Source organism: Canis aureus, chromosome 13, assembly GCF_053574225.1.
Source record: "Canis aureus isolate CA01 chromosome 13, VMU_Caureus_v.1.0, whole genome shotgun sequence".
Lineage (NCBI taxonomy): Eukaryota > Metazoa > Chordata > Mammalia > Carnivora > Canidae > Canis > Canis aureus.
In genome coordinates, this window is record NC_135623.1 from 21,675,073 (window position 1) to 21,699,381 (window position 24,309).

General features: G+C 39.2%; 1 long non-coding RNA gene across 6 annotated transcripts in view; it reads right to left on the reverse strand.

Annotated features, from left to right (window-relative positions):
• LOC144282075 (uncharacterized) overlaps positions 1 to 24,309 on the reverse strand; it is a 63,505-nt gene that overhangs the window by 31,369 nt on the left and 7,827 nt on the right. For 2 of the 6 annotated variants that reach the window (XR_013350431.1, XR_013350434.1), the window contains exon 3: positions 10,701 to 11,045. The exons of the other annotated variants lie outside the window; for them this stretch is intronic. This is a non-coding gene — a long non-coding RNA (uncharacterized LOC144282075). Of the gene's footprint in view, positions 1 to 10,700; positions 11,046 to 24,309 lie in introns of those variants that run through there. 6 annotated transcript variants of the gene reach the window in all.

Sequence of the window (24,309 nt, forward strand, 5' to 3'; positions counted from 1 at the left end):
AACACAAACATCTTTAAAACATTATTGGAGGGGATCCCTGGGTGGCGCAGCGGTTTAGCGCCTGCCTTTGGCCCAGGGCGCGATCCTGGAGACCCGGGATTGAATCCCACATCGGGCTCCCGGCGCGTGGAGCCTGCTTCTCCCTCTGCCTGTGTCTCTGCCTCTCTCTCTCTCTCTCTCTCTGTAACTATCATAAAAAAAAAAAAAAAAAAAAAAAAAAAAAAAAAAAAAAACATTATTGGAGTATATTAACTAACTAGAATTTAAATAAAAGCCTAAAAATTTTATTGGATTTTGTTAATACTGTCCCCAAAATACAAAAATACAGTATAAATATATTCAACTAACAGAGTAACTATGAGTGAAGAAAAGACAAGACTTTGTAGTAATTTCAATTCCTCACTTTGTATGTGGACATTAGCCAAGGTGCCTTTTGGGTGTACTGAGGAGCAGAGCCACTCTACCCTCTCTAAGGGCTATGTGTTCATCTTATTTATGGCCATCATACTGGGCACTTTGAGGTTATGTCTGATTCAATCAGTTTGATTCCAGCACCAAAGCCTTTATCACTTCTCACTGAATCAATATCTCTATAAATATTTATGTTTAAAATACTTAAATATTTAGCTTCTGTATAAAAACCACAGAGCAAAAACCTGCATCTACTTGAACTAAAACCTGACGAATATAGTGAATAGTTTTAGTGAGTCATAGAATTTGTAGGTATCTGAAAATGTGAGGTTTCTCTTGGTTTGTTTAAAGAAGTTTCTTTCTTTTTTTTTTTTTTTTAAGACTTTATTTATTCACGAGAGACACCCACACACAGAGAAAGAGAGGCAGAGGGAGAAGCAGGCTCCATGCAGGGAGCCCGACCGTGGGACTGGATCCCAGGTCTCCAGGATCAGGTCCTGGGCTGAAGGCAACTCTAAATCGCTGAGCCACCCGGGCTGCCCTCATGTTTTTGACAACATAAATTTTATCATTTATCTCAAGCTTCCCCGTGGCCCCACCTGCACCCAATTTCCCTTCTCAAAATAACATATAACAGCACTTTGATTTTATTCAGGTATTTGAAAAGCATTTTTTGAGTGCTCATTTTATCCAATCTTGACTTCTAATTACTAAGTCTGCTGAAGGGTATGGATAGGCAAACAGACAATTTCTATACAAAGTAACAGTGATAAGAACACTATGCTGTTTTAGCTCAGGAGAGGGAAAGGTTCCCAGGCCACAGGATAGGACAGAATAAATGAGAATTACTCAAGTAAAGAAAGGGAGAAGGGCCTTCTGAGGAAACAGCTGTACAGACTTGAGATTTAAGTTCAGGGAACTAGGTGCTTGTTGCTAATTTAGCAAGGCCAAATCATAGCTAGAGACGGTGGATCAAGGAGTAGTGAAAAAAATCACTTTACTCATTGTTTTTTAAACTGTACAAGACTCTTTATTGAGTCACTAAAACAATGTATTTTCTGAAAATGGATAAAATAGAATAGAAAATACCAGTATGCGGGGATCCCTGGGTGGCTTAGCGGTTTGGCACCTGCCTTTGGCCCAGGGCGTGATCCTGGAGTCCTGGGATCAAGTCCTGCATTGGGCTCCCGGCATGGAGCCTGCTTCTCCCTCCTCCTGTGTCTCTGCCCCTCTCTCTCTCTCTCTCTCTCTCTCTCTATGTCTATCATAAATAAATAAATCTTTAAAAAAAAGAAAATACCAGAATGCTTCACACGCAGTAAGGCTAAGTATAGGTATGTCAATCTGTTGTTTTATAGTCGTGTTTATAGTGTATAGTGTGTACGTGTGGTGTGTGCGTGTGCCAGGTCATAATGTAAAATGTATTTCTTAGAATGGGATATGGTAAAAAAAATTGAAAGTCGCTGTTTATAATATAGAACATTTTATTTATAGTTGACAAGGTAGTTTTAGGTATCCTTATTACATGGCCCTGCTTCCATATTTTATTTGTCATTTATTCACTTGTCAAATATTTATCAAATACATATTCAAATGTTACTTCTTTAGGAAGTGTTCCCCCAAACCCTAGGCTGCAGAAAGAGCTTTTGTTATATGCCATCTTGTGAATATGGGGGCAGCAATGAAATGACTGCTCCTTCTCAAAAAAAGGACTATTAAGAGTAAGGCAGACTGACAGCTAGCTGTTAACTCCTTCAGTTCCACCTCAGCTTTTGAGAGGAGGTTACACTCTTTTCCCATGGCTTCAGCCAGTGACTAAGATTGTGGTTTAAGAGACTGGCTTTTCTGCCCACGTAGAAGTCCTGTAAGGTGCAGTCTTTTCTTCAGAGCCTCCCATTGGACTGGCAAAGACTTTGACAGATTTGTATTGCAATTCTCATTGCCTCTCTTGTCCAATCCTGCTTGCTTCTCTTCCCTTTTCCTTTAATAGGTCTTACTCTCAATAAGCCTTTTGCCTTTCTAACTCTATCTCAGCATTCCTTCCCAGAGGATTCAACTGCTATACTTGTCTTGGTATTGTTGGAAGAAAGAAACTGAAGGGAAAGGCATAAAACCAGGCTGTAGAGGTAAGCAAAGCCACAACACACAGGACTTAATAGGCCACACTAAGTATTTTTTACTTTATCATTAGGGCAGTTGGAAGTCACTGCACATTTTTAAGCATATTGGGGAGAGGTGGGGAAAGTGATCAAATGTAAAATTTAGAAAGACCACTCTGGCTGTTGTATGTTAAAAAGGCTGGAGGCCTATGAGATTGAAGACAAGAAGATCAGTAGGCATGCTATAACTGGAGTCTAAGAAGAGGGAATAGTGTCTTAGATTAGGATGAACCAGAGACAATGAAGATTTGAAAGATATTTAAAAGTAGAATTTCCAAAATTTGGTGGTTTATTGGATATAGGTGGTAAGGGAAATGTAAAAGTCAAGAATGTCTAGATTTTTAGCTTGAGCTATTGTGTGGAAAGTCGTGTCAGACACTGATACAGGGAGTCCTGTGGGAAGCAGGTGTGGGATTTCAACTTGGACATGCAGAGTTTGAGATGCCCCTACAACATCTGAAAGCACTATAGAGAGTTAAATATATTGTTCTGGAGTATGAAGCAAAATTTAGGCTGGAAAAATCCATTTGGGAGCCCTTAGCATATAGATGGGAGCAAATGAGATCACCCAGGAGAGGAATAATGTGTTGAGAGAGGCCTATGACACTGACCTAGGAAGAAACTCCAGCATATAAGGTTCTGGTAGAAGAGAAGAGTTTAGCAAATGAAACTGAGGCCAGGGATATGGAGTCACAAACTTTGAGAGGGTTTTTGATAGGGAGGGGATATCAAATGCTACCTAGTGCCCAAGGAAGATAAGGACCGAAAACTATTCTTTTGTTTTAATAATATGGAGGTCATTGGTGATCTTAGTAAGAGCCATTTCATTTTTTAAAAATATTTTATTTATTCAAGAGACACACACACACACAGAGGGGCAGAGACACAGGCAGAGAGAGAAGTAGGCTCCATGCAGGGAGCCTGATATGGGACTCGATCCCGGGTCTCCAGGATCATGCCCTGGGCCAAAGATAGCACTAAACCACTGAGCCACCCGGGCTGCCCGGTAAGAGCTATTTCAGATGAAGTGGTAGAGGTGGAAGCCAGACTAGAGTGGCCAAAGAATGAGGGAAATGGAAGAAGTTGACACAATTAGTGTCATAATTCTTTCAAGAAATTTGTTTCTGAAGAAGGAGGGAAATAAGGCAGTAATTAGGGAAAATGTGTAATTAAGGTTTTGTTTTTTTTGTTTTTAGGATAGAAGAGACTTGAGTGTGGTTGAAAGTTGATGGAAAGGAGCCAGCAGTGAAGATAGAGAAGAAAGTGATAAAGGCATAAGATTTTTGAGAAAGTGGGATGGTGGGGATTGGGGGCAGGAATTTAGGGCTCAGGTAGAAGAACTGACATTGGAGAGAAGAAATGCCACTTCTTTCTTTGGATTAGGAGGGAGGATAAAAGTGTGGATGTGGATACTAGCAGACCTATAAGTTTAGTGATAGGAAGAATTTTTTGTAATAGGAGATAGGGAAGGTGGAAGGTTGGAGAAGAGTAGAAGAGGAGGTTTAAAATAGTCTTTAGGTAATGGGGAAAATGAGCTCTTTGACCACCAGGGTCTTACTAGGAAATGTGGTGGGCTCAGATAAGTTTTAAACTTTAAAAAAATTTTTTAAATATTTATTTATTTATTCTTGAGAGAGAGAGAGGGAGAGGGAGAGCATGCATGGTTGAGAGAGCAATTGCGGGGAGGGGCAGAGGGAAAGGGAAAGAAAATCTTAAGCAGGCTGTATGCCCAGCATGGAGCCCAATGTGGGGCATGATCTCACAACCCTGAGGTCATGACCTGAGTCTAGATCAAGAGTTGAGCTTTTAACCAACTGAGCCACCCAGGTGCCCCACCTACTTTAGAACTTCTTACAAATGGAATCATACTCTTTTGTGTATAGCTTCTTGTACTTAGCATTATGTTCATAAAGTTTACCCATGTTGGTATACGTATCAGGAGTTTGTTTCTTCATATTTCTTTCTTTTTAAAAAAAATTAATTAATTAATTAATTCATTCATTCAAGAGAGAAGGAGAGGAAGAGAGAGAGAGTGAGCCGGGGGAGGAGCGGAGGGAGAGGGACAAGCAGACTCTGTGCTGAGTACAGACCCCAGTATGGGGCTTGATCCTATGACCTTGAGATCAGGACCTGAGTCAAAATTGAGAGTCAGATGCTTAACTGAGTTATCCAGGTGCCCATTTCTTCATATTTCTGAGTAATTATAGAAATATGCTGTAATTTGTTTATCCATTCAATAGCTGAAGGACGTTTGGGTTGTTTGCTGTTTGATGCTATTATAAATAAAGCTGCTATGAACATTCATTCCCCTACGGTCTTTTTGTGGCTATGTATTTTTAGTTCTTCTGGCTAAATACTTAGGAGTGAAACTTCTAAATAAAGAATACATTTATGTTTAAAATTGCCTAGCCTTAAGGATCCTTGGGTGGCTCAGCGGTTTAGCGCCTGCCTTTGGCCCAGGGCGTGATCCTGCAGTCCCGGGATCGAGTCCCACGTCGGGGTCCCCGCTTGGAGCCTGTCTCTGCCTCTCTCTCTATGTCTATCATAAATAAATAAATCTTTAAAAAAAATTGCCTAGCCTTTTCCCAAAGTTTTCCATTTTTAATTCCGACCAACAATGTCTGAGAGTTGTTTGCTGCACATCCTTTTCAATATTTGGTGATGCTAGTTTTAAAATTTTTTTAGCCATTGTAGTGGGTGTTAGTGGTATTTCATGGTGGTTTAAATTAGCATTTTCTTGGTGAGTAATGATGTTGAATACTTTTTCATGTGCATATTGGCCTTTTATATATCTTCCTTTCTGAATGATCTGTGTCAAAGATTTTGCCTAATTATTAACTTTAGGAATCCTTTATATATTTTGAATATAAATCCTTTGTCAGATATATGTTTTATTTATTTATTTATTTTTAAATTTTTTTAAATTTTTATTTATTTATGATAGTCACAGAGAGAGAGAGGCACAGAGACACAGGCAGAGGGAGAAGCAGGCTCCATGCACTGGGGGGCCCGATGTGGGATTCGATCCCGGGTCTACCAGGATCGCGCCCTGGGCCAAAGGCAGGCGCCGAACCACTGCGCCACCCAGGGATCCCAGATATATGTTTTAAATATATATTCTTTCATATGTGGCTTGCCTATGATTTTCTTAATATTTTTTGATGAACAGAAGTTTTATGTTTTGATGAAGTCTAACTTATTACTTGTTTTCTTTTCTGATTACTGCTTTCTGTGTCATGTCTAAGAAAATTTGCCTGCTCCCATGTCTCCTATTTTTTCTAAAAGTTTTATAGTTTTAGGTTTTACATCTAGGTCTGATGTGAATTAATATTTGTGTGTTGTATGAGGTAGGAGTTGAGATTCATTTTCTTTAAATGGATAATCATCTGTTTAAGCACTATTTATTGAAGGGATTTCCTTTTCCTAATGGATTGGTTTGGTGCCTTTGACTCACCATATACATGCGAGTCTATGTATGAGTTCACTATTCAGTACCATTGATTTATATGTCTTTCCACATATATCCATATATGTCTATATGTCAGCATCACACTGTCTTAATATTAAAGTTTTATAGTAGATATTGAAGTCAGGTAGTATAACTCCTCCAGCTTGTTTCCTTTTCCAGGATTGTTTGGTTCCTTCTAAGTCCTTTGCATTTCCACATACATTTATGAAACTAGTTGTAAATTTCTTAAAACAACAATAACAACAAAAGATACACTTGTATAAACTAATTGAACCAATTTGGAGAGAATTGGCATCTTAATAATATTGAGTCTTTTGGTCCACAAACATGATATATCTCTCTGTTCATTTAGGTTTTCTTTAATTTTTTCTTGGTTTTGTAGCTTTTCATACTTATACTTAAATATTTGATGTTTTTTGATGCTATTGAAATAAAATTATTCTAAATCTCATTTTCTAATTATTTCTACATCATTCATGGAGTTGATCAGATATTCTGAGTAACTATGGGATTCATACTATGGGGGTGTTATAGGGTCCTATGGTTAAGTCCCAGTTTCAGGAAGGTGGTCTAGAGATTGAATACTCTCTAGGAATCAAGGTATTTTTTTAAAAGATTTTATTTATTTATTTGAGAGAGAGCATGAGTGAGAAGGGGCAGAGGGACAAGGAGATTTCTTGCTGAGCGTGGAACCCAATGCTCTCAGGGTCTTGGTCCCAGGATCCTGAGATTGTGACCTGAGCCAAAGTCAGACACTTAACTGACTGGGCCACCCAGGTACCCCCATCAAGGTATTCTTTTATGGGATTGTGTGAAATTGGGTCACCAGAATGGCACTGACATGCTGGTTTTTGATGAAGTAAATTGTTTATACCTATAGAGGTCCTATACAAAACTTTTTCTAAGCTCTAAATTCCCTAGGGGTAGACCTGACTAGGATTGTGGTTGTCCTTCTTGAAGGAGGAGATAAACAACATGTCAGGGGACTTATCTTCTCTCCTATGTGATATCATTCATTCTGGCAAGAACCACTACTCTGTATCTTTCTGAGACCCAAGAGAAGGGTAGTTACTACCTTTCGTTCTTCACCACTATTTCCAGTGAAGCCTCTGAAATTAGTCATCATAGTAAAATAATTTATCCCAATGTTACATTGCATCCTTGGTCAAAAATTTATCCCTTATTTCTATTTAAGTACACATAATTATATGGCCAATATACATTTCAAGAAAGCTGATTCCTTACCCCTGCAGCCTGCTGTCTCTGGCACAGGAACTCATTATATATCTAAAGTGTGGTTGAGCCTAGTTGAGCTTTATTCTGACTGTGTCACATTGAACTTTGGAGACATTTTAAGTCTGTGAAGTTGAGATGGGAACCATTATGAAAAGCTAATATGAATGTTCTGTTTACTCATGGCTTTTATATAATTTATTCATGCTCTTTTAGGCTAGCAAAATAATTCCCATGTTATTTTAGTATTTCTAATTAACCAAAGTGAACATCATTGATGAGTGACAGGGCCTCTCAACTGAAGGATGCCTTTGTGCTGAAATCAGCACCACTCTGGCAGCAAAGGAAAGACTAAGCCTGTTTTTATACACTGACAAGTAACTGTCTAGATTCTTCTTTTTTTTTTTTTTTTTATGACAGTCACAGAGAGAGAGAGGCAGAGACACAGGCAGAGGGAGAAGCAGGCTCCATGCACTGGGAGCCCGATGTGGGATTCGATCCCGGGTCTCCAGGATCGCGCCCTGGGCCAAAGGCAGGCGCCAAACCGCTGCACCACCCAGGGATCCCAACTGTCTAGATTCTTATCTGCTCTTAGTTTTTGTTCCTGGGAGGAAAAAGATGGTGATTTTTTCCAGATCTGAATATGTCTTCAACCTATATTTTAAAATGTTTACTCTCAAAAAAATGTTTACTCTCATAAGAACTTGTAGCCTAAAAGGCAACTGCATTTGATATAACTACAAAGTAATTAGCTGGCTAGATATTTTCCATAAGGAATCCTGATATCATCATGGACAGCACTCTACCCACCATATGGGTAACATGTTGGAAGGGCATCTGCATGGGCAACAATGGGAGAGTTATGGTTTGAACCTAAGAAGGATAACTAATAAATAATTTAGTTATAAATAGATGTGGGAAGTTGAATAACATAGCTTAGGGGCCCCCAAAAGATACATCCTCTAATGTGTAAATCATGAAGTGTAACATTAGCCAAAATAAAGGTATGAACTTACTAAATTCATTGATTCTAGATGTAGTTTTTATTCCAAAAGTTTTTGATATATTCTTTGATGAGTTTATTACTTGTCTATATCTCCTTCTTCAGATCTTTGACTTTAGACCAAGAAGAATAAGCTTACTGTAAATACATGATCATTCCTAGAAGCTCCCCATGATTTATAGGACTTCATTATGTTTCTGTTTTTTTTTATAGCACTATTTCTCCATTTTCTTTGAACTTAAAGGCTCCTGTTATCACTAAGAATGACTGCCAGTGAATTTTAATAGTTGTTAGCTCTTTAAAAAATAGTTACTTGTTCTGTAAACCCTCTTCCCAAAATTTTATTATTTTATTTTTTAAAATAAAAAAATTTATTTATTTATTCATGAGAGACACACAGAGAGAGGCAGAGACATAGGCAAAGGGAGAAGCAGGCTCCTCCAGGGAGCCTGATGTGGGACTTGATCCCCCTACCAGGGATCATACCCTGAGCCCATGCCAGATGCTCAACCACTGAGCCACCCAGGCATCCCTATTATTTGGAATTCTTCTGAGAGTTTTACCACTGTTTTAATTATAGTTTTTTTTTGTTTTTGTTTTAATTATAGTTTTTAAAACATTTAAAGTTTCTGTGGAGGGAGAATCTTCACTCATTTTTTTATTTTATATTCCTCAAAATTATTTTATATTCCTTCCTCAAAATTTTAGCTGTTAGTCCAAAATCAATATTCTTCCTACATGGGGTAACTGAGAAATTAAAACCTATTAGGTTCCCTCTTCTCAAACTCCATGTCCCCTTATATTTTCAGCATTTAAAAAAAGGTCATATTGACTTGGGAAAGTGTGACCTGACACTGGTGGAGAAAACTGGTAAGAGTGGGTAGCATGTGTTAGTGACAGTGAGAGACTGCTTTATGCTGCCTGCCTGGTTTAGATGGTGGAGTAGAGGGGAGAACTTCCTGAGCAGTGGTAAACCTCTTGCTATCCCCTTCTTCCTCTAGTAGAGGAATGGGCAAAACTAAAGACAATACAATTATTTTTTTCATTAAAAATTTTAGAAGATTTTATTTATTTATTTACTTGAGAAAGAGAAAGAGAGAGCACAAGTGGGGAAGAGCAGAGGGAAGAGAAGCAGACTCCCTGCCTGAGCAAGGAGTCTGACACGGGGCTTGATCCCAGGAACCCAGGATCATGACCTCCTGAGCTAAAGGCGGATGCTTAACCAACTGAGCCACCCAGGTGCCCCTACAATTTCTTTTTTAAAGCCACATTGAGTTCAAAAAGTGAACTCATATAAAAAGTAGTACATATTTAATGTATACAACTTGATGAATTTTTTTTAATGGGATTTATTTTTTTTTAATTTTTATTTATTTATGATAGTCACAGAGAGAGAGAGGCAGAGACACAGGCAGAGGGAGAAGTAGGCTCCATGCACCGGTAGCCCGATGTGGGATTCGATCCCGGGTCTCCAGGATCATGCCCTGGGCCAAAGGCAGGCGCCAAACCACTGCACAACCCAGGGATCCCGACAACTTGATGAATTTGTAGAGAAGTACATACATCCATGAAACCATCACCACAATTTATGCCATAAACATATCCATCATCTCCAAAGGCAGGACTCTGAGGGAACTAGCCTTGTTTTGCTTGAAAATTTGACAATAACCTGACTGAGGACAGATGCCTTGCAAGGGGGTGTGCATCCTCTGTAAGAAATACCACAATCATACATGGTTGCTAGTAGAATCATAAGTAGGGTCAAATCTCAGTCTACTCTAGGGAGTCAGGTATACAATATGACCCGGAAAAGAGTAGCTAGTACATCAAATGAATTATCACAAGGTTTAGCTAATATATACAGTGTTAGCACAAACCTGGAAATGTGTAGGAGTAGATTCTAAGGGTATCAGATCAAAGAAGGCAAAACATAACTATATCAGGAAGAATTCATTGATTTGGGGCTGCTTACTAGAGATTCTAGATTTAACGTGTTAATTTATGTAAATGGAGGTGGCTCTAACAACTTAATGGGTTGGTTGACTAAAATTTTGGTTCACTGGTGGCTTGTTGAATGAGGATAAGATACCAGAGCTTCACTGGCCTGAAGTAAAGAAGGGTATCCAAAGACTTAAGGAGACAGGCAGGTTAGAGTGGATTTATTTGTACAAATGGCAAACTCCTGGGGTGGCCTGGACAGCACTCCTGCCACTAAGACACTGAAACATACATTAGTGAGAAGAGAAATACTAAACATTGAGAAATACAGTAGAGAGGTTTGTGGTTGCTCTCCTTTGTAGGAAAAGGTATGACCATGCAAGATGCTGCCATTGTGATGAACTCCCTGATTTCACTAGAAATGATGGGATCCCAAGTAGCAGAGGTCAAGTGGCAGCACTTAACCGTAAAAGACAAGGTGGGCATGTTTAGTCTAAAGAGAAGGAGGTATATTATTAGTAATAAGAATGCTCTGGCCCATAGAGACCTTTGGTTGTGGCTAATTGATCATGATATTCCTTGGAGTAAAAGAGATGAACAGCCTGGTATTTGTTGGATGGCCAAAAATCTGACTTGAGTTACCACAATGGAGGGTCATGGCTTCTTGCCCAGTTTCCAAACTTAAGCCAGTTCATAAACGTAGAATCTTTTGATTGAATGGCTTCCTTCCCATGAAGAATGATCCTACAGCATTGCTGCATGAATACATCATAAATCTTCCTCCTGGCCTTCTCCAAAGGGATGTTCACCCTTTGGCTAGAGAGGCTATGCACTGGAAAAAAGGGAATAATAGATATTTCAGGTATTAATGTTAATCACAGGGGATCCAAAATGACACTGTGGATCCCAGTGGGGGCTATGATTGGGAGGTGATAGATGGGAGTTTTAGCCTAAGTTAAGGTGGGACTGGTTGGCCCATAGACATATCCTATGGCTATTACCCCAGTTCTTTATGTATAATTAGAATAAACATGCTTATGAGAGCCACTGTGGTAGAGAGGCTAACCCTTTCTATGAAGATAGCAAACCAGAAGCAATACTGTGTCCCTGCAGGAATTGCGGATATTAGTACCACCACCAAAGACTTGACACATACTAGGATGCTGATACCAGCACATCTGCATTTAACACACCTGTTTGGCCTCTGGAGAAGTTGGATGAATCTTAAAGAATGACTAGATTATCAGGTTAGGAGATAACACCATGAAAGGATAGGATTCTGTCTTATGGTATGTCTTACCATATTACCATCATATGGTGCTGTCTCCTCCATATTCAGAATCTAAAAAATCAAAGGAAGAAGAGATGGCTCCTCTCACCATTAATACTTAGTAACCCACTCACAGGATTTTTGCTTCCTCTTTCAGCTACTTTGAGTTCTGCTGGTTTGGAGATCTTTGCTTCTAACAGGGAATACATACAATCGTTCCATTGAATTAGAAGATGAAACTCCATTTGGCTATTTGGGCTTTTTACGTCACTGAACCAGCAGGCAGATAAAAGAATACTCTACTGGATGATTACTTCCTGATTACCATGGTAAATCAAGTTGTTGCTATGTGGAGCAAAAAGAGTGATTCTGGAACCAGGGAATTCCCTGGGCTACTTTTAAAGATTCTATTTATTTATTCATGAGAGAGAGAGAGAGAGAGAGAGGAAAGAGAGAGAAAGAGAGAGTGAGAGAGAGAAAGGCAGAGTCACAGGCAGAGAGAGAAGCAGGCTCCATACAGGGAGCCTGACATGGGACTTGATCCCGGGTCTCTAGGATCAGGCCCTGGGCTGAAGGCAGCGGTAAACCACTGAGCCACCCGGACTGCCCCCTGGGCTACTTTTAACACTCCCACACACAAAGTAAAGGTTATGGAAAACTATAGCAATCAAACAAGGGCACAACTATTGGAGGGCCCTTCCAAAATGACGGTTCAGATCACCCTAATGTATAAGAGACCAAAATAGTTACTGTGGTTAGTGGAAGAAGGAAGTCACAAATACTAACCATGGCCTCAGGACCAATTGCCAAAATAAGGACTATAGTAGCTTCGCCTATTTTCTCTTCACTGATTATGTGTAGTATATTTATTTGCACATTTAACTATTTTATTCTTCTCTTTACTCTTTATTATTTTCTATACAATTGCTATTGGCCAACTTGTTAGGTGGAAACAGTTCTTTTACTGTTTTATCGAAGTTTGAGTGTATGAAGAAGGGTGTATATGGAAGTTAAAGGGATGAACTGGGCCAGTTATTTACTGTTTCTTAGATCCAAATGTACTCTTCTTTGTTTCATTTTTGATAATGGGCCCTGTAAACTTTGTCAGTTGGCTTGATATTAGCCTTTATCAATAGAAAGTTCTGAAGGGACACAGCAGTTCATAGGAGAAAAATACTTCATTTCCTGGTTCCAGTGAACCGTGTTTTTACAACATGATGGAAGCCTAGAAGTGCTCACCCAGCAATCCTCATGGACTAGCTGTGACCTGCATTCCTCAGCATATTTCTCTTCTACCCAGCAAGTTGGATTCTGACTGATACAAAGGGAGTTATCAGCTTGACATGGAATTCCTCAGTCTTAGTCCTTTAATGTAAGTTTTTTTTTAATGTAAGTTCATTTTTTAATGTAAGATTTTAAATTGCTTGCTTCTATCATCATAACTGATGTTTGATTCTGTTTTTCAGAACTTGTTTTATGTATTTGGCTCTTATGATTCCTTGGCATTTTCTTTGTTTACTTTTTAGTCCTTTTATTAAACTGAACCTCCAATTAAAAATGGATAATTGGGGGCAGAGACAATGTATTTGTGTTGTTTTTTATTCAGAGCTTAATTCTTTGCCCTTAACCTAGCAAGAACTCTGGACTAACACTGGATAGGTTCAAATAATATCTCTGCTATTTAGCAGCCACATTAGTTTGTTACTTTCTGAATCAGTTTCCTTTCCTGTAAAAAATAAAGAATTAGCTCAGTGCCTGATGCATAGTAAATGCTCAATTTATGTTAGTTATGAATATTTTTCTTCATTATTTCCTACCTATCTCCAGCCTTTTATTTGCCATGGGACTTTTGAGGACATTGAAAAATATTTCCAGTGAAATTCTGTGGTTTGCTTTAAGTCCAGAAATCTGAGAAAGAACTTGAAATTGGGATATACATATTTGTTTGCAGGACAAGATTTGAGGAAGAGTTCGTAGATCATATGAGAGAAAAACATTATGAATGAAAAAGTCTGATATAGGGAACTAGACTACGTGGCAAGTCCTAGGAGTGGTGGCTATAGAAGTTGCAGGTGTGGGGAAATTGTGCTGACCATAATATAATCTAGCTCTCTCCAACCCCTTCTGGAGTGCCTATGTGTTCTAGAAAGAAGAGAGCTGAATGGAAGAAATCTTGAGTAGTAGAGGCCCATTAGCTCTGCTGAGCTGCTGGTTCTATGGAAACAGAATGTGTTCTCCTGTTGAATAGGCAAGGGGAGGAATATTAGAGGTTGGCATAAGGGCAGTGTCGTCTGGGTAATTTGGAGTCCAGCAGTCTGAAGGAAGGCATCTACCATGTAGACAACAGACCATGGGCAGCAGACTACTACTAAGAGAGTAGAAGAATATATGTTTAAGTTCTTTTTTTTAAAAAGAAAATATTATTTATTTTAGAAATGGAGGGAGTGAAGGAAGAGGGACAAGCACACTTCATGCTGAGTGCAAAGCCCAATGTGGGACTTGATCCCACGACCATGAGATCATGACCTGAGCCGAAATCAAGAGTTGGACGCTTAACCGACTGAGCCACCCAGATGCCCCTATATGTTTACCTTCTAACACAATACACATACTGCCTTGTATTACAGTTATTTGTGTTTACATGTCCTCATTTCTTCCTTTCCTATTCAATCCTTAAGAAACTAAAATCTGGTGTATGACCCACCACAATAATAAAACTGAATCTCTTAATTGTCAAACCCAATTTTTTTCTATCTTTATCTTATTTCACCTCTTCAATGTTTTTTGTTTGTCTTGCTTTCCCTTTCCTTTTTTAAAAAAGATCTTATTTATTTATTTATTTATTTATTCATAAGAGACACACAGAGAGAGGCAGAGACACAGGCAGAGGGAGAAGCAGGCTCCCTGTAGGGAGCCCGATGCAGGATTTGATCCCAGGATCCCCCCCAGATCATACCTTGAGCCAAAGGCAGATGCTCAACCACTGAGCCACCCAGGTGTCCTGCCTTTCCTTCTTAACATCCATTCTTCATTTGGCTTATATGATCTCATTCTCTGCTTCTTGTATAACTCCACTCTCCTTTGTTCACTTCTCCCTGTGTGTCCACCTCTTAATTGTTGGTAATCATTTGATTTCATTCTACGTCTTCCCTGTCTGCCCCACTCCTCAACTCTATATACTTGCTCAGAGGGGTCCCATTTCTTCCATAAGACTCCAACTCTTACCTTAAGCTGGACCAAATTCTCCCTTGTCCTAAGTTACTCTCTTGAGCTTCAGTCCATTTTTACCTAGTTGTCTCACAAGCATCTCAAGCCTAATATGTCCCAAAGTGAACTTGTAATCCTTTCCTTTAAATCTCTTACTCCTGAATTTTCCATTTTGGTTATTGACTTTAATTTTTAGTATGCTATACAAATTAGAAACCTGGGAAACAGTTTCTACTTTGATTTCCTTCAAATTTCCTTTACTGCTCTAAGTCTGCCTCATCTACCTCCTTAATATACAATCCAATCTCGTCATTCCCTGCTTAAAACCTCTGATGTGCCTCCTGGATAAAATTTGAGCCCCTAGGAATAGCTTAAAAGGTCCTTTACCAAGTGGTCCTAACCTCCTCATGCTCTCTAGTCACTTCAAACTTTTTGCCATGGCTCTTTCAAATCTAGAGACCTCAGTTCTGGGAAATTTTCTGGAATTGTTTCATTAATGATTCACTCCTCTCTGCTTTTTCTAGGATGCCTATTATTCTGATGTTATAACTTTTGGAGTGGTCATCTAATTTTTTCATCTTTTCTCTCTTATTTTCTACCTCTAACTCATTTTGCACTACTTTTAAGAGTTTTTTTTAATATTTATTAATAGTTAGATTTCTTCTATCATGCATTTAATTTCCAAGAGTTTTTTTCTGTTTTTTTTTAATTATTGTTTTATTGAGGTATAATTGCTATAAAAATTACATTAGTTTTAGATACACAACATGATTCAATATTTGTATATATTGCAAAATGATCACAATAAGTCTAGTTAGCATCCATCACCATTCATAGTTACAAAGTTTTTGTGCATGTGATGAGAATTGTTAAGATTTATGCTCTTAGCAATTTTCAAATGTGCAATAAAGTAGTAACTATAGTTACCATGCTGTACATTACATCTCAATGACTTATTATTTTACAACTGTAACTTTGTACTCTTTAATGCCCTCCACTCCAAGATTTTTCTTTTCTTTCTGAATGCTCCTTTTATTAATTTATTAATGACATCCTATTTTTGTTTTATAGATGTGTTCTTCTCTCTTCTCTCTGAGGAATTTTCTACTACATAAAGAGGCTTTATTTCCTCACAGATTTTTTTTTTAATTTAAATTCAATTAATTAACATACAATATATTAGTTTCAGAGGTAGAGTTCAGTGATTTGTCTGTCTTATGTAACACCCAGTGCTCATTATATCACATGCCCTCCTTAATGTCCATCACCTAGTTCCCCTGTCCCTCCATTTCCCTCCCATCCAGAGATTTTCCTTTTCTGTTTATTGTTTGGTTGTTTTGATCTATGTCTTTCGTATCAGAGGCTTTCTTCAGAGATGATAATTTTTGGTTTTCTGTTCATGATTACAAGTTAAAGAGCTCACTGGAAGCTTGAGCATGATGCAGGGCTTATTGACTGTGAGTCTCTCTGTGGACAGACCTGGACAAGCCATTTGTTTGGGGAAACCCTTGATGTTTGTTTGTGTCTTTATTTCTTTCTCTTCGGATAGTAGACTCCTCAGAGAAGAGTCTTGAATTTCATGCTTGAGGAGTAGAAGTTTAAGCAGCTGCCAATGCTCTGGAAGCAGTGTGGGGGATGGGTTAGAGACATCTCAGCATTTAATATACATCTGGTCATTCAATCTCCCTGTTTTGCAAGGTACCCACACCCTTAATTTTGCCTGGAATCCCCTAATCCAGAGTTCCTCACCACATCTTCTCCAGAAAATCAGTTCCAGACTTCTGTTGTAGTAACAGAGGGACATTTATGTAGCCACATGGAATCTGGGAGAAGACTTAGGGAAGTAGTTACTTCTCTCTCTCTCTCTCTTTTTAAAAGATTTAATTGATTTATTCATGATAGACACAGAGAGAGAGGCAGAAACACAGGCAGAGGGAGAAGCAGGCTCCATGCTGAGAGCCCGACGCGGGACTCGATCCAGGGTCTCCAGGATCACGCCCCGGGCTGCAGGCGGCGCTAAACCGCTGCGCCAAAGGGGCTGCCCAAGATTTTATTTATTTATTCATGAGAGATTTTATTATTTATTCAGAGAGGGATCCCTGGGTGGCGCAGCGGTTTAGCGCCTGACTTTGGCCCAGGGCGCGATCCTGGAGACCCCGGATCGAGTCCCACGTCGGGCTCCCGGTGCGTGGAGCCTGCTTGTGTCTCTGCCTCTCTCTCTCTGTGTCACTACCATAAATAAATAAAAATTTAAAAAAATATTATTTATTGAGAGAGAGAGAGAAGAGAGAGAGAGAGGCAGAGACACAAGCAGAGGGAGAAGCAGGCTTCTATCTAGGGAGTCCGACGTGAGACTCGATCCTGGGACTCCAGGATCACACTCTGAGCTGAAGGCAGGCACTAAACTGCTGAGTCACCCAGGGATCCCCTCAGCCACTGTCCTTTATCCCTAGTTCCTTGGTGCTTGGTGTACTTGGTGCCTGTGAGTTTTCCTTAATGGATGGATGCCAGGGCATTAAGGAGATCGTGGTGAGGAAATAGAGACCTTTATGTGTATCACATTTTTTCAAAAAGTGTGATAATGAAGAGAATGTGACAAAAAACAGAAGTTAGGGATAACTGAGGAGTCAACTAGAGGCTCCTTTCCCCCTCAAAATGAGAGGTTTTGTACATACTAGAAAGGAGAGTGCAAAGACCCAGTGGAGAGAGAGAAATTGGAACACTTGAAAAACTAGGGATAATTGTGGCAGAAAGATCCTAAAGGACATAGAGAGGGTAGGATTGAGAATACAGGCAGAGAGGTTAATTTTGGTAGGAAGCAAGATGAAAAGAAGGCAGAAAGGAAGGTTGTGATTTTTAGAGATGGAAACGAGGACAGATGAAGACTAGTCAACAGCTTATTGTTTTGGTAGAATAGGCAGATAGCTTATCTAATGAGAAGGACAGGCTGAGAGCTTTAAGTAGAGTCTTGATGAAGATTTGGAATAGATACTATGGGAAGTAGGTCAGAGGATTAACCAAATTAAAAAATATTTTAAAGCAGAAGTTAAGGTTAAGAGGTTTTGCTTAACATATCTGTGCAAACTTTATTAACATATGGAGTATAAAAGAAATGCCACAAATTTCAAAGATTCCACCATGATTGCCATCTTTCAAGAAGAAAGACTGATTGTGGTAACTATAGTGACAGTTCTTCCTGTCCTCTCATTGCAAGCAAGATCCTATTTGAGAAGTAACCAATTTAAAGGCAAAATGGTTAGTTTAGCAGCAGTAATACTGGTAGTCCAAAGCAGGAACACAGATATATATTCCACAGGAGCTTTTGGCTAAATGATTGGAAGAAAGAATAAAGAAATTTGAGATCTAAATTCTTTGGTTCCTAATTATAACCTGTAGAAGGGAAGAGGCAAGAAACAGCAAGAAGAAGCCAGCATCCTTGTTTTTTCCTGGATGAAGGACTAATTCTAGGTTCTTTGCCTTTGATATGATCTCTCCTACCTTTCTCTCTCATCCATCTCTAAGATTCATGCTTAACCTGCATTCTGTCCTTATCTGCTGGGCAGCATTCTCAGGCTGCCCTCTTGGCAGAGTCCTCACTATAACACAGAATGTGATTTCTAAGGAAGCAATGCTATTACAAGTCTGTGAAAACTGAACTTGAATAGGTGAAAACTTGCATAGTACTTTTTAAATTATTTTAATTTACTTATTTGAATATAGTTGATAAAAATGTTACATTAGTTTCAGGTTACAACATAGTTATTCAATATCTCCATATATTATGCTATGCTCACCACAAGTGTAGCTACTGTCTTTCACCATTCAACACTAGTACAATATCATTGACTATATTCCCTAGGCTGTACCTTTTATTCCCACAACTTACTCAGTCCATAACTGAAAGCCTATATCTCATACTCCCATTCTCCATTCTACCCCACAATAGTACTTCTTTAATGATGTTAATTCTCATTATTCTCACTGGCTTCTAAACAAGTCACTGATCCATCACTATGCAAACTTCGGTAGAATTTAAAATCACAGTGTGGTTGAGGTGATGTAAGTGCTGCTGTAAAGCAGAGGGAATTGAATAAAAGTCTTTGAGATGCTCTTTGAGTTATCACATCAGTTTTTTCACAGCATGTTTGAGAGGCATTATACAGTGATTAAGAGCAAAGGCTTGAAGTGGGATGTGGTTTTGAATTTCAGTGCACCTTAACCATGTGTGATCTTGGGCAGATCAGGCTCTTCAAACCTGTTTCCTCATCTCTAATAGCTGAAATGTTGTTGAATACTGGCTAACCTGACTTTTACAAGGTGACTTTCTGCTTGGTTCACTTCTTATAAATCTACATGGCTGGGGGTTCCTTTAATCTACCTTATGTTCACTTATGTTCCACATCTTAAGACCCATCCAGTTCCTAGACATGGTCATATCAGGAGCCCCAGGGCTACGAGCTCAGTGACTCAGGTCTAGCCAATCTTGTTCTTGATCTCTTTTTGTATATGGTTCTTGTGATTATTCCTCATTACTTTTCAGAAATGGGACAGACCTAAGTTTTGTGTGGCAAGAGTCTATGCAAACTTGGGGACTCTCTTTATGAAAAAGAACACGGGGTGCCTGGGTGGCACAGTCAGCTAAGCGTCTGACTCTTGGTTTTGGCTCAGGTCCTAATCCAGGGATCATGAGATTGAGCCCTATGTTGGGCTCTGTGCTCAGCACAGTCTGCTTGAAACTCTTTCCCCCTCCTTTTGCCCACCCCCTGTGTACATGCTCCCTTTCTCCCTCTCAAATAAATAAATGAGTACATCTTAAAAAAAGGAACACAAAATTATGAATAATAAAATTAAGTATAAAACCAAATTGAAGTCACTTCAATTAAAAGTAATAATCTTAAAAAAAAAAAAAGTAATGATCTTTTGCCCAGTTTCTAGATTTGAGCCAATTTACAGACCTGGAACCTAATGACTGAAAGGTGACTGAGTTCTCAGGGAGAAGGACCCTCACACACTACAGCAAATATATGTGATAATGATTTGCCAAAGCAATGGCCATTTCTTTGAATAGCTACATATTTAGGAAAGGGGAATATCCAGATATTTTGAGGACTTTTGAAGACAGGATTTGAATTGATACTGATACCCAGAGACCTGAGATGTCATCATGATCCTCACGTTAGAGAGTGGGGGCACATGGAGGCCAGGTAATAAATGGAATTGGGGACAAGTTCTCAACTACAGTGGGTCCACAGACTATCCAGTCCTTTCTAGTTATTTCCCTGGCCCTTAATATGTATAATTGGAGTTCATATACTTGGCAGTTGGGGTAACTCCCACATTGAGTTCTTAGCCTATGGGATAAATTATCTTAGTGTGAAAGGCCAAATGTAAGCCTCTGAAAATGCCCCACTTCCATGCATCCTTGGAGTGGGAGTAGGGGGATAGAGGACATTAATGTTACATTTAAAGATCAAAAGGATGCAAAGAATCCATCCTACTATAACTACATTTAATTTGCCAGTCTGACCCCTTCACAAAGGGGATTCTACAGGATGCCTGTAGATTTCCACAAACCTAGATTGGTTGTTAGATTACTCAACCAAGTAGCAGCCCTAATTGTAACTGCTATACCAGACATGGCATCATTGTTAAATTAGATTAATATGGCCTGAGGTTCATAGTATGTAGCCATTAAGTTGGCAAATGCATTCTTTTCTATCTTACTTGAGAAAAAGGATCAGAAAGAATTATGTTCACATGGAACATAGTTTTTGTATTAGGATTATTCAGAGAAAAAGAACCATTAGGATTATACATATGCACACATTAGGAGATACACACACACACACACTGGTATTCCTTTGCCCCATAACTGTGAACAGAGAAAACAATCCTGGGATTATTACTAAGGGCTCAGAATCCTAAGGACTGAGGGTTTGGGTCATACTACTGAGCAAGCTCTAAGACCTGCTTAGCTGACAGCTGAGTGTGAGAGGTATTTAGAATAGATAAATTGAGGATGAAGATGAGGATGAAGTTTTGGCCCTAAGACCAACACTTCAGCAATGAGGGTTGTAGTTCACTCCACCAATCTTCCTCTTCTGAGTTTCCTCTTAGTTACAGAACCATAGAGGATCTGCTTCTTGATCCTGCATGGAAAAGTATATCTGTGAGGTAAAAGAATGGACTGTGGCAGCCATGAAAGTGTTTTTTGATTTCTGGCTTCAGGGATCATATTTATTGATCATCTTAGCTGCTGTGCTCTAAAATCCATTCCTGCATCCACTCAGAGGCCATGGTTTCCACATGTTGCTCCACTCATTAAGTATAGAAGGAGTACTAAGGCAGGCCTGTTTCTGGGAGATGGAAGACTCTTCTGATGGGTGATTTTGGTCTTGCCTAAATTTCTTAGAATTACATTGCAGCCTAAGACTCTTCTACTTGACTAACCTGCCTTTCCTTTGTCCTCTTTCTGCATTGAGGTCTGATGGCTCTCACAGTATTCCCTAGTTCCTAGCTCCTCTCCATGTTCCCCATCAAGCATAACCTCTAATAAATCTCTTACACATCTAATCCTGTCTGGACTAACATACATACCATGTGTCCATCAGAAAGAAGGGGTAAGCAATGTGTGCTACATTTATATAATGGGAATACTACTGAGAATTAGAACAGATACACCTGAATAACACAGATGATTCTCAAAGACATGCTTAGTGAAAAAAGCATACATAAAAGAATTCATACTGTATGATTCCATTTAAATGAATTATGGTTCTTTCTGGGGGAATGGATATTGACTATAAAGGAGTACAAGGGGACTTTCTGGAATGATAGAAATGTTTTTTTAAAGATTAAGAAACAACTTTTTTTTTGATTAAGAAACAACTTTTTGAACCTTTCTTCATTGGTAAAATGGGATAAAGGTGCTAATCAGTTATTTATGAGAGGGAGCAAGAGAGTGGGAGCATGAGCAGGGGGAGGGGCAGAGAGAGAGGGAGAACCAGACTCCCCACTGAGCAGGGAGCCCAATATGGGGCTCCATCCCAGGACCTGGTATCATGATCTGAGCTCAAGGTAGACGCTTAACCAACTGAGCCACCCAGGTGCCCCCGACAGAAATGTTCTATATCTTGATCTGTGTGTTGGCCCCATGTGTGTGTATATATGTAAAAAGTCATCAAGCTGTATGCTTAAGATTGGTTCATTTTAGTGCATGTAAATTATACCTCAATAAAGTACTGAAAAAATAATAAAGCTGATGTATTGCCATCAGAAATGCCAACAATGCCATCAGAAATCTAATTATTTTTATTTTTTCCATCAGCTTCAACTCAAGTCTAGCTTTCCCTTTGTATATGTGATATGCTAAACAATCTCCTCTTCTATGTCAGGACACTAAGAGAATTGCTTCCAAAGGCTCTCCTAAAACAGTGAGAACATTTTTTTTTTCCTGGAAGTTGCTAGCAAACCACATGTCTTATTGGCCCCAATGAGTTATGTTCATTCCTGAACCAAACTCTATGACCAGGGAAATGCCATTCACTGACTGACTTATATCTGCTTATCTCTGAGTGAATACCTTTAGAATGGGGTATGGGATTATTTCAATCAATTAGGTTGGGGCTAACCCTTGGAGCTAAATTCCTTTAATTTAGTGTGGCTATTCCACACTGAAGAGGGGTGTAATGGATTTAAGGAAAACAACCACAAAGTCTACTATAAGAAATATGGCAGAGTTGGGTAATAAGTCCAATTGGTTCAATATTGCTTTTTTTTTTTAATTTTTATTTATTTATGATAGTCACAGAGAAAGAAAGAGAGGCAGAGACACAGGCAGAGAGAAGCAGGCTCCATGTACCGGGAGCCCGACGTGGGAATCGATCCTGGGTCTCCAGGATCGTGCCCTAGGCCAAAGGCAGGCGCCAAACCGCTGCGCCACCCAGGGATCCCGGTTCAATATTGCTTTAATCATGGGTCTCTTTTCCATTTCCCAAATACCTTTCCCTACCCCTACTTCATCCAGTTTTTAATATATTCCCTTTCAAAGTTAGCATTATCAGCAAGCACAGGTGTCTAGCTTTTATTCCTTGAAAGGGAAACTAGAATAAATGCCATTACTAAACAAATGACTCTAGATTGCATATGGTTTGCTTGCTGGACAATGCCTAAATCTTCATCTGAGTCTCACTTTGCCCCTCACTCTCATCTCAGCACTGATTTTTGTTCCATTCCTGAGGGGTTGAGGATGTTTCACAAATGCAATTTTATTTTAAGATTTTATTTATTCATTCATGAGAGACAGAGAGAGAGAGAGAGAGAGAGAGAGAGAGAGAGGCAGAGACATAGGCAGAGGGAGAAGCAGGCTCCACGCAGGGAGCCTGACGTGGGACTCGATCTGGGTCTCCAGGATCATGCCCTGGGCTGAAGGCGGGGCCAAACTGCTGAGCCACCGGGCTGCCCACAAATGCAATTTAAAAGATTTGTTTTTAAGGTTGGCTCAAAATTTTCCTGACATCATAAGATCTGTTGTAAGATGTCATATATTCTTGGTCATTGATTTTGATATGTGTGTTTTCACCCAGGACATTGCAATGCTGTAAAAGAAGTATTTTAGACTTCCACAGTCTCTTTGGGATGGGTCAATTCTCTCACTAGAGGAGAGAGATCAAACAGAGTAATATAGATCTAGAGCCACTGCTTATATAGCCACTTGGTGAGAAATAGAAAAAGGCACCCAGATGCAACCCTTTAGGTGCAGGGCTCGGCAAATGGAGTGCAGGCTGGATTTCAGCCCCTAGATCTAGATGCTCTGTGCTCTCTACAGGACTTTACCATCTCCATGTCACACATTGCCATAGCCTCCTAATTTATCTTCTGACTCTAGACACTTAATGCTCCTCCTCATTCATCCTGCACACTTCTGTCTGATTAATTTTCCTGAAATATTTCCTTTTATCATGTTATTCTCCTGCCCAAACATCTTTTTCAACTTCTTTCAGCCAACCTAAGGGAGTTCAGGTTCTTTAATTAGCATTTTAAAGTTTTGTGTGATGTCTCTTAAGTCTTCTTTGCAGTCCTTTTCTGCTACTTCTTACCACAGTCTTGGTGTTCCAATCAACACGGAGCACTTGCTGTTCCCAAACACATTTTGCATATTCATAAATATCTTATACACCATATTATTACCTTCTGTATTTATATATTTATGTATTTATTTAATGTCTGTTTCCCAAACTAGACTATAAGCTCTACATTGTATGTTGACTTTTGTATTTAAAGCAATAGAACAACCAACATTAACATCAACAACAATTGTTTTAATCTGATCCAGTATTTAGACTAGTCTTGAAAAGAGCTAGCAGATGTCAACAATGGGCTCACATAGCCCTCAATAACACTACTGACCTCTGTATTTACTCCACACAAGCCACATATCAACAAGGCCTTACTTTGGGTATCATTATTATTCCACCTGCTGATATTTCCAGTGTATTATGGTCTCTCTCTTATAAGTCACTGCTGCTTTTCCTTTTCCTTCTCACCTTCCCCCTCTCCTTCATCTTGTTTTTGCCCTCTTTTTCCTTTTTCTTTCCTTGAGTTTCACTCTTTGACTATA